This window comes from Mauremys reevesii, linkage group 18, assembly GCF_016161935.1.
Source record: "Mauremys reevesii isolate NIE-2019 linkage group 18, ASM1616193v1, whole genome shotgun sequence".
Taxonomy (NCBI): domain Eukaryota; kingdom Metazoa; phylum Chordata; order Testudines; family Geoemydidae; genus Mauremys; species Mauremys reevesii.
In genome coordinates, this window is record NC_052640.1 from 9,168,290 (window position 1) to 9,176,253 (window position 7,964).

The following is a 7,964-nucleotide window of genomic DNA, read 5'->3' on the forward strand; positions in this document are numbered from 1 at the left end:
AAGGGTGGCATTCCTTAGACTATCTAGCTGCAGTCAGAGAGTTCGGTATAAAAGCAATTAAGACTCAGCATCCATCTCAGGAACCAGCAGCTTCACCGAGCACATTTTCTCCCATGTAAAATCTGCCTAGAGCTCGAACTGCCAAAGCATCCTGTCCCAGCATGTGCTGAGGGCTCATACAAAACACTCTGGAGTACCAGTAAGAAGCTGCCCCTAAAGGAGCCATCCTAGGCAGAGCTGGTCAGGAATTTTCCAATGAAACATTCTTTTTCTTTGGAAAACACCGAGTCGTTGAAACCAAAACGGTTTATGGCAATGGATCAGTTTCAACAAATGTTTTGCACAAAGTATCAAAATCAAAAGATTGTTTTGACATTTTTGAAATGAAAAGTTCTGTTTTTCTGGCTCAACGTGATTGTTCATTATAGTAAAAAAAAATGAATAAATAAAAATGGTCAAAACTTCACCCACCTTGTCTCTCTAATATCCTGATACCAACACAGCTACAACACGACTGCATCCAACTGAAATGAAACAGGATTGACCTGAAACAATTTTTTTTTTATCATAATTTGCGGTCGATTTTTTGTCCCAATTCGGTATGGGAACATTTTTCAATATCTCAAGAATTTTCACAGGATAGGACAACAGTTTCCTGCCCAGCTGTACTCCTAAACCCTGGTCTTTCAAGTAGCCATTTTAAAGTCTCTCTAGCAATCATTTACCTGCATTTGGCAGTAGTCTAGCTCAGAATCTCTATGCCAGAATTTCAGATCCAGGAGAGCAGAAAGGCCTCGACTTCAATCCACATCTTTTCCCGCACTGCATCCCAGCATGCTGGGCTTTTACAGCCCACAAAGTGGTACTCAGAAGGTTAAGCAGGAAAGTGTGGACCCCACTTGAAAGACATGATCTAAAATGGACACTTTACAATGACAGCATCTCTCATCAGAGACAATCTCAAAACACTTTTCCTCAGGCCAACGGGTAAATTTACTTCCATGTCAGAGACTGGGAAACTGTCGCACAGCCTGGTTAAGAGGCATTTGAGAGACAGGGAATTCCTCTTTTCCTCGCTCAATCTTCTGCTCAAATCAATAGATACCATCGTCTCCACATTCAATAGGAAACATTTGACGGTAATATTCTAGTTGTCAGTGACCCCTAATGGAGGAAGCAAGAACATACTTACACGACCAACTCCTGAAGTTCAGTCCTGTACACTCCTTTTTACTGCTGTCGCCTTGCAATCTAGTTAAGTTCCTCACCCAAATTCCATAAACTCTGTTTGCTAGCTACTGCTGCAGATGTTCCAGCAACACTTCGCATGTTGTTATAAAAGTGAACTCAGCCTATTTACTTACTCACGACTGAATGGCTGCGAGAGTCAATGGCCACTAGGAAGAGGCAGCCCGCGCAGCTGAAAAATTAGCACTGCAGGCAAACTGACCTAGGCACTGGGGATGAAAAGCAGGGCTTGTTCTCTCTGCACTTCATTTGCAGCCACAGGACTGCAAAGTAAAAGACACTTGGAATAACTTTTACATGCATACTTGAAGAAGTGCTCCCGGCAAGGTAGAAGCGTCTCCCCTGTAATTCCAGCCACAGCAGAGAAAGAGAGCTGGGAGTAGCACGGTTTTATAGGGAAGCAAATAAAGGGATTTTAGAAGGGAACCTTTGAAAAGTCAGGAGGGAAGGTAGCCACTGGTAAGAGCTTGGGACAGTGGTGAGTCAGGCCTCTGTCACTGATTTGCAGCACAACCTTGAGCAAGGCAGAAGGATGTTAGCTGCAAGCACAGGAATAGCATTATTCACAGTGTGGGTATTTATCGTTTTCCAGGCACCATCAGCATGCTCAGAGCTGCCAGACAAGACTCTTGCTCCAAGGAGTTTACAATCCATGGTCCCCATCCTGCAAAGCAAAGTGTTCAGGCCATGCAGGAGCCCATAGGAGTGCAAGGCTCTACCTGCGTGCATCACACTGCAGGATCAGAACCCGAGACAACCAAGCAAAACCCCCATTTAGAGTGGTTTGCAGTCCCCGGATGAAGGTGCTATGAAAGCGCAAGGGATAAAACTGAGAGTCACAAAATGTTTCCATTGGCTCTGGATTTCAGTGACACAGCTCAAGGTTCTCAAAGGAGAACACAACACCATGCCGTAAGTCTGCTTCAGAGGCTGCACAATACTAACTCCCCCTCTCCCCTATGAAATTTTGTTTGCACTGGAAAACAAACTTTGATTTCCACCCAGAGGTGGCTGCCTTTCAGCCGTTGTTTGGAGAACACGGAGTCACGGTACAGAAAGTAAAATATGATGAACTTTAATCGAGAACCGTTGGTTCTGAGGAGAGTTGTCCCAGCATGTAGTGGCAGCTATGGTACCTCAGAGAGAAGGCAGGTGATGTACTTACCTGGCCCCAGCACCACAGTGTCTGAGCACCTCCGTGTCTTCAATATATTGATCCTCACAGCACCCCTGGGAGGCCGGGCAGTGCTATCATCCCCATTTCACAGATGGGAAGCTGAGGCCCAGGGAGACTCAATGACTTGCCCAAGGTCACACAGAGAGGCTACGGTGGAGTGGGGACTTGAACCTGGCTCTCCTACACCCTAGCCTAGAGGCACTGGACCTTCTGCTCTCCCGCTTTTCAACGACTGAGATAATACGCTTATCATGGGCACCAAAGTCTTTGGGATTTGCCCAGCTCTGGTTTGGCAGCTGAGCCCATTTTCTGGTGTGCTTTTAAATAAATAAATAAATACGCAGTAGGGGTCACTCATTTCAAGACAAATCCTGAGGGGAACACAGTTTTGGAGCCTCCTTCGTACAATCTGCATCCCAGCAGGTTCAATACAGTAAGTCTTTGCCGGAACGGGGCCTTCAATACTGTATATGGATGAGTGAGGCAGAAAACCGAGTGAGACAGACAGACGAGGGGCATCATTGTATGTGTGACATCTTCCTTGTGTTCCTTAGAAAGCCAATGGCCAAGCCAAGCTGACCACACTTTGACTGAGGGCAGCGGCCAGTGCTAGGGTGGGCAAGGAGCTTACCGGGCCACAGAAGAGCCCTGCACACTCCCAGGGACAGATGCCGTACTGCCCCTCACAAGTACGCTGCCTTTATGGTATGTGGGTACTGAGCTGGCCAGCCACAAAGCCTGGTGTATCTTACAGCAGCCTTCAGCCCGGCTGCCCCACCTCCCAGAATCTCCATGGTGCTCCTCTTCCCACCCCGACACATCCCCTCCCGCACCTGTGATGGAAGCAGCATAAGGACACATGGTGAATCCTCCTCCATAAGGGTCAGGCCCCTGTGCACTGCCAGAGCCGTATACAAGGGCCCCGGTGAGGGCCAGAGCTGGGCCTGGTGGCTCTCCTCACTCAGTGCGTGTCAATATGCAGCACTCATCCTAGAAAGGACACCACAGGCCATTACATCCAAAACAACCGCCTATGCCATCTTTCACTCGTTCGTTTCTGGGAAAACCTGTTCACTTCTGGGAAACACACAAACTTAAGGCAGGAAAATGAAAGACATCCCCAAAACAGCATGTGTATCTCCATCGCCTCCACCCAAGGGGCACAGGCTTAGAAATAAAACCCTATTTCCAGGGGGAGCCATATCCCCATTTGGGATCAGTTTTCCATTTAGCTGATCGTTTGGGGGAATGTTTTCTGCAGTGACAGAAACTGCATTCCCAGCAAGCCTCTGAACAGAGAGAGGGGGAGGTCCTGGACTACGGCCCACTCTGCACTGTGTGGTTTGAGGGCCTGGCATGTACCGACAACGCGAGCATCGCTTTTCCCCCCGAGGAGCTCCTCCCAGTGCCATGCCCTCAGTCTTTAACGGAGCACAGCCAAGTGGGACAGAGACCACCCAGAGAGGCTTGCAGCGGCTTGTGCCCACATGCATCACGGAATGGTATGTTGATGGAATCTGGATCCAGCCCTTCTCCTGCCAAAAGCAAAGCAAGGTATTCGAAAATGATCCCTATCTTGGGCTCACCTGGAAGGCCTGGGTTCTAGGGGAACCCTGAGGTTGGCGTGGGAAGAGAACAGCATGGAAACAGAGCGCCTCCCCACCCATCCCAGCAGCAAAGAGAAAGTAACCCAGCCCAGACACACCACCTGTGCCTGTCTGAGTGACACTTTCAGGCATGGTCCCAGCTGGGACAGAACCAGGTTCGGATCTCATTACAGGTGACCTCCCAAGGGGAAAGAGACGGCCTGTACCCTCTTGTTTCTTTATGATGGATGGAGAAAGCATGAAAGGTTTGGTGAGAGGGGGTTCCCTCCCCAAGTACACACATTTGTTTTTCCAAATTAGAGCTTCAGATCTTATCTACCCTGGAGGAACATAATGACTGAAAGTATAAAAGGTAAACACCTGGAGCGGGGAGGAGAATGGAAATTTAGTCAGACCACTTAAACACAGTTGGTGTTTTCAACTCCTTATTTAACTCCAGTGGCCAATAAACGTTTTGGAGACAGGACATCTTTGTTAAATATTCAGCAGCCCTCCACCCTTCCCTTGAAGCAAGAACTGACAGTGCGCATCTCTGAAACTCTCCAAACGTCTCCAGCAAAACAAAGGCAGGAAAGAAAAATCAGAAGCACACTTTTTCTGATGGATGGGGAGATGGTTTGGACTGCACAATCCAATTTCTTATATCATAAAGATCAAGGAGGGAGCAAAACCCCATCCCTAACCCCTTTTTTTAAAAAAATCCTTTTTATCCTAAGGGATGAAGCTTCACACTGCCAAACTAGTGAAGATGGGCCAATTTCTGCTGTCTCAGAACAGGCGTGTGTCTGGAGTGGCTGCTTTATATACACGCTGCACTCCCGCCATGCGTGTGCACATGGCTAGAGAGATGCTGGTTTAGCCGGGATTTGATGCCTGTATCAGGCCACAAGCCTGTGGAAACAAGCAGCGACCTAGGCTCCAAGTCTCCCATCTGGGAGGATGGGCTAACCAGCAAGAGCAGCCCCGGGCAGCCACAGGCAGAATGACCCGTGCACAGCCAGCCAAGGCACCGGTCCGCACAGCAGAGCTTTACAAAAACCCTGAGTCCTGCTCTTGGAGCGCTTGAGTGACCAGCACTCAGCTTCCCAACAAGCCCAGCTGACCTTGGCAGGGCTGCAAGGGCAATCGTCATGCAAAGGGCAAACCGTTCCTGAACCATTTCTTCAGCGTATCAGGCCCACACGTGCTTTTCTCCAACATCCAGCAAGTGCCTCATCCTCCGTCCAGCTGTTTTCCTCCTTGGACAGAGGCCAAATCCAAGAGAAAACAGGCTCCACAATGAAGTTCAATTTCCCTTAGCACCTCTGAGACAAGTCCCCCACCCCAATACTGCAACGCAGCCTCCTCACCGGCTTTGTTTGTGGCCCAGCAGCCCTCTGCACCAGCAACGCTGCTTCGGCAGCAAGAGGAAAGAAGGAGAGCGCTCCATGGCTAGAGCCACAGCATGGTACCTTCCACCCCGCCTTGCAAGCGTACATCAGCAATAACTGCAGCAGGTGCTGTCTACAGATCGGTGAACTTCCGCATGAACGGTATGTGCAGGGGAGGTGGGGCTCCTGTAATCTGCACTACAGCACCCGATTACCACCCTCCCCTCAGCCAGACTTTCCTTCGCAAACATTGTGGCCAGTTACCAAGAAGCAACAACTCTGAGTTTTCCCAAGGGCTCCACAACCAAGGAAAGTGGCCTAGAATTTAGACTAAGGCTTTCAAAGGAGCCTAAGGGAGTTAGGTGGCCCAATCCCAGTGCAAATTGGGCATCCGACTCCCTTTGGCATTGTCACAGAAGCTTTAGAGTCCAACTGAAAGCTCAGCAACACTGTTAACTACATACACCCCTACCCCGATATAACACGACCCAATATAACACGAATTCGGATAGAATGCGGTAAAGCAGCACTCCAGAGGGGCGGGGCTGCACGCTCCAGCACATCAAAGCAAGTTCGATATAACACGGTTTCACCTATAACGCACTAAGATTTTTTGGCTCCCGAGGACAGCGTTATATGGGGGTAGAGGTGTAACTGCTAAGCAACACAAGGCCTGAGTTTTCTTACGTGGGTGTATATCAGGAGCCATTCCCCTGAAATCTCTGGTGTAAATGAAAGACGAATCAGCCCAGTCTGAACAAGCCTGAAGGTGGGAATCAACAGAAGGGAGGAGAGTACAATCATATTTTAGAAAAAGACAAGATCTATGAGGAAAGAAAGTACTACCAGTAAATTTAACTTCAGATGGGTTGGAATGAGACAACAGCAATTTTCTGTCACACAGGCAAAATCAGCCACTGGACAAAGTGCAGCAGATTTTTTTCCAGTACTCTTAAAAGACAAGAGCCGTCAGGCTTTCACTCACATTCACCATCCTGCCCAGCTGTAGCTTTGTGTTACTGCTCGGGTACAGAGGGGTCTTCTGGCACAGAGGAGGTAGAATTGCATCATGGTTACACTGGGCTTAGCCCAGAGGAAGTAGTTCACTAGCAAAGCTTCTGCTCTGTAATCAAAAGCAAAGCAAAGCAACTCCCCACCCAGCTAGAGAACGAAGGTAGAACCTGCACCTGTGTGAAGCCAGGAAGTTACACTTAGGGCTACTGTGAAACCTTAACAAGCCTGTTAGGTTTTTAACACAATCCAATGAGCTGGGCCAACCCCCTCCACTCCTTCCCCTGGCAGCACTTGACAGCCAGCCTAGACAGGTGTATAGGACAACACAAAGTGCAAGGCCATGGGAATCAGGTCCCCAGAGCTCAGCCCTTCAGACAGTTCAAACCCACCCCTTTTTGTACCTCACTTGGGCTTGCCTTTGTGCCCATTAACCTGCTACAGGCAACTTATAGCTGATTTCCTTGCATCCAGCCCTGGGGCTTATCGGCCTGCTGACAGCCCCAAACGGGGCTATAATTAGCACTGAGGAGAAGGGACTATAAAGGGAGAAGAAGGGCTAGAGGGATGTGGCAGTGGGAAGAGAAAGTAATGATCATTTTCTGTTTATAAGGTGCCTTTCCTGGATTCTCTCAGACTGAAAAGCGGCCACCTCTGGGGTGGAACGTGGCAGCTGTTTAAAACCATACAACAGTTTAAGGCAGGAAATAAAGGTCACATTCAGCTGATGCTGCAGAGGGAATTTAGTAGCAGAAAATAATTACCCAGGCTCAGTTGGGTGGATGCTTTTCCTCTTACCGACAGTGTGATGGGCTCTTCAGTGATCACAACTCATGGGCGGGGGGCTAGTTTTCCAAAGGGTGCAGAGAGGAAGAGCAGGATAACGCAAAGGGGCAATGGAGACTTTGCAGCTGGATCAGAAGAGCTTTGGCTAGCTCTGTGTAGAAAATGGACAGCAGGTGCTGTTTCTGTCCCCACCCCTCCCTGCCTTCCTCGCCGCTGACCACCTCCTCTTTGAAAGTGGCTGCTGGAGCCCCAGTGTGAGTGTATTAGAAGTGCTAATTCACGTCCATGCCCTGAGAGCAGTCTCTGGAGAAGCAGGCGAGGCTAGGAGCAGACCTGTTGTCACAGAAGCATAGCATCTCCTGGGCTTTCAGGTTCTGGAGACCTCCTCCTACCCAAGCCAGAGGACGCTTGTCTGCAGAGTCCACTGTGTTTATCAAAAAATAGAAGTGGGGATCAAATCCCCTGGTGATGTCAGAAGTCCAGGAAAGAACTGGTCTGAACAAGTGAGAACGTTCCCCCACCCCCACAGCTGAGTGAAGACAGGCACAGAATAGAAACAGTCTTTCTGTGGAGCCTATACACAATTTGCACAGCTGCAGTGCTTGCCATCCGCTGGCTCCTAATGTGTTTGCTCAGCACCAGTCAGTTTCCACGATACCTCGGTGATGTATGTATTATTATTGTTGGTCCATTTTACAGATGAGTAAACTGAGGCACTGTAAAACCAGCCTCAAACAAAAGGAAAGAACAACAGAGCCCAGGCTG

General features: G+C 49.0%; 1 protein-coding gene across 2 annotated transcripts in view; it reads right to left on the bottom strand.

Annotated features, from left to right (window-relative positions):
- Positions 1 to 6,556, bottom strand: part of NCOR2 (nuclear receptor corepressor 2) — a 593,256-nt gene extending 586,700 nt beyond the window's left edge. For both annotated transcript variants that reach the window (XM_039505017.1, XM_039505016.1), the window contains exon 1: positions 6,388 to 6,556. The gene's annotated coding sequence lies outside the window, so the exon portion shown is untranslated. The remainder of the gene's footprint in view (positions 1 to 6,387) is intronic.
- Between the last annotated feature and the right edge of the window lie 1,408 nt (positions 6,557 to 7,964).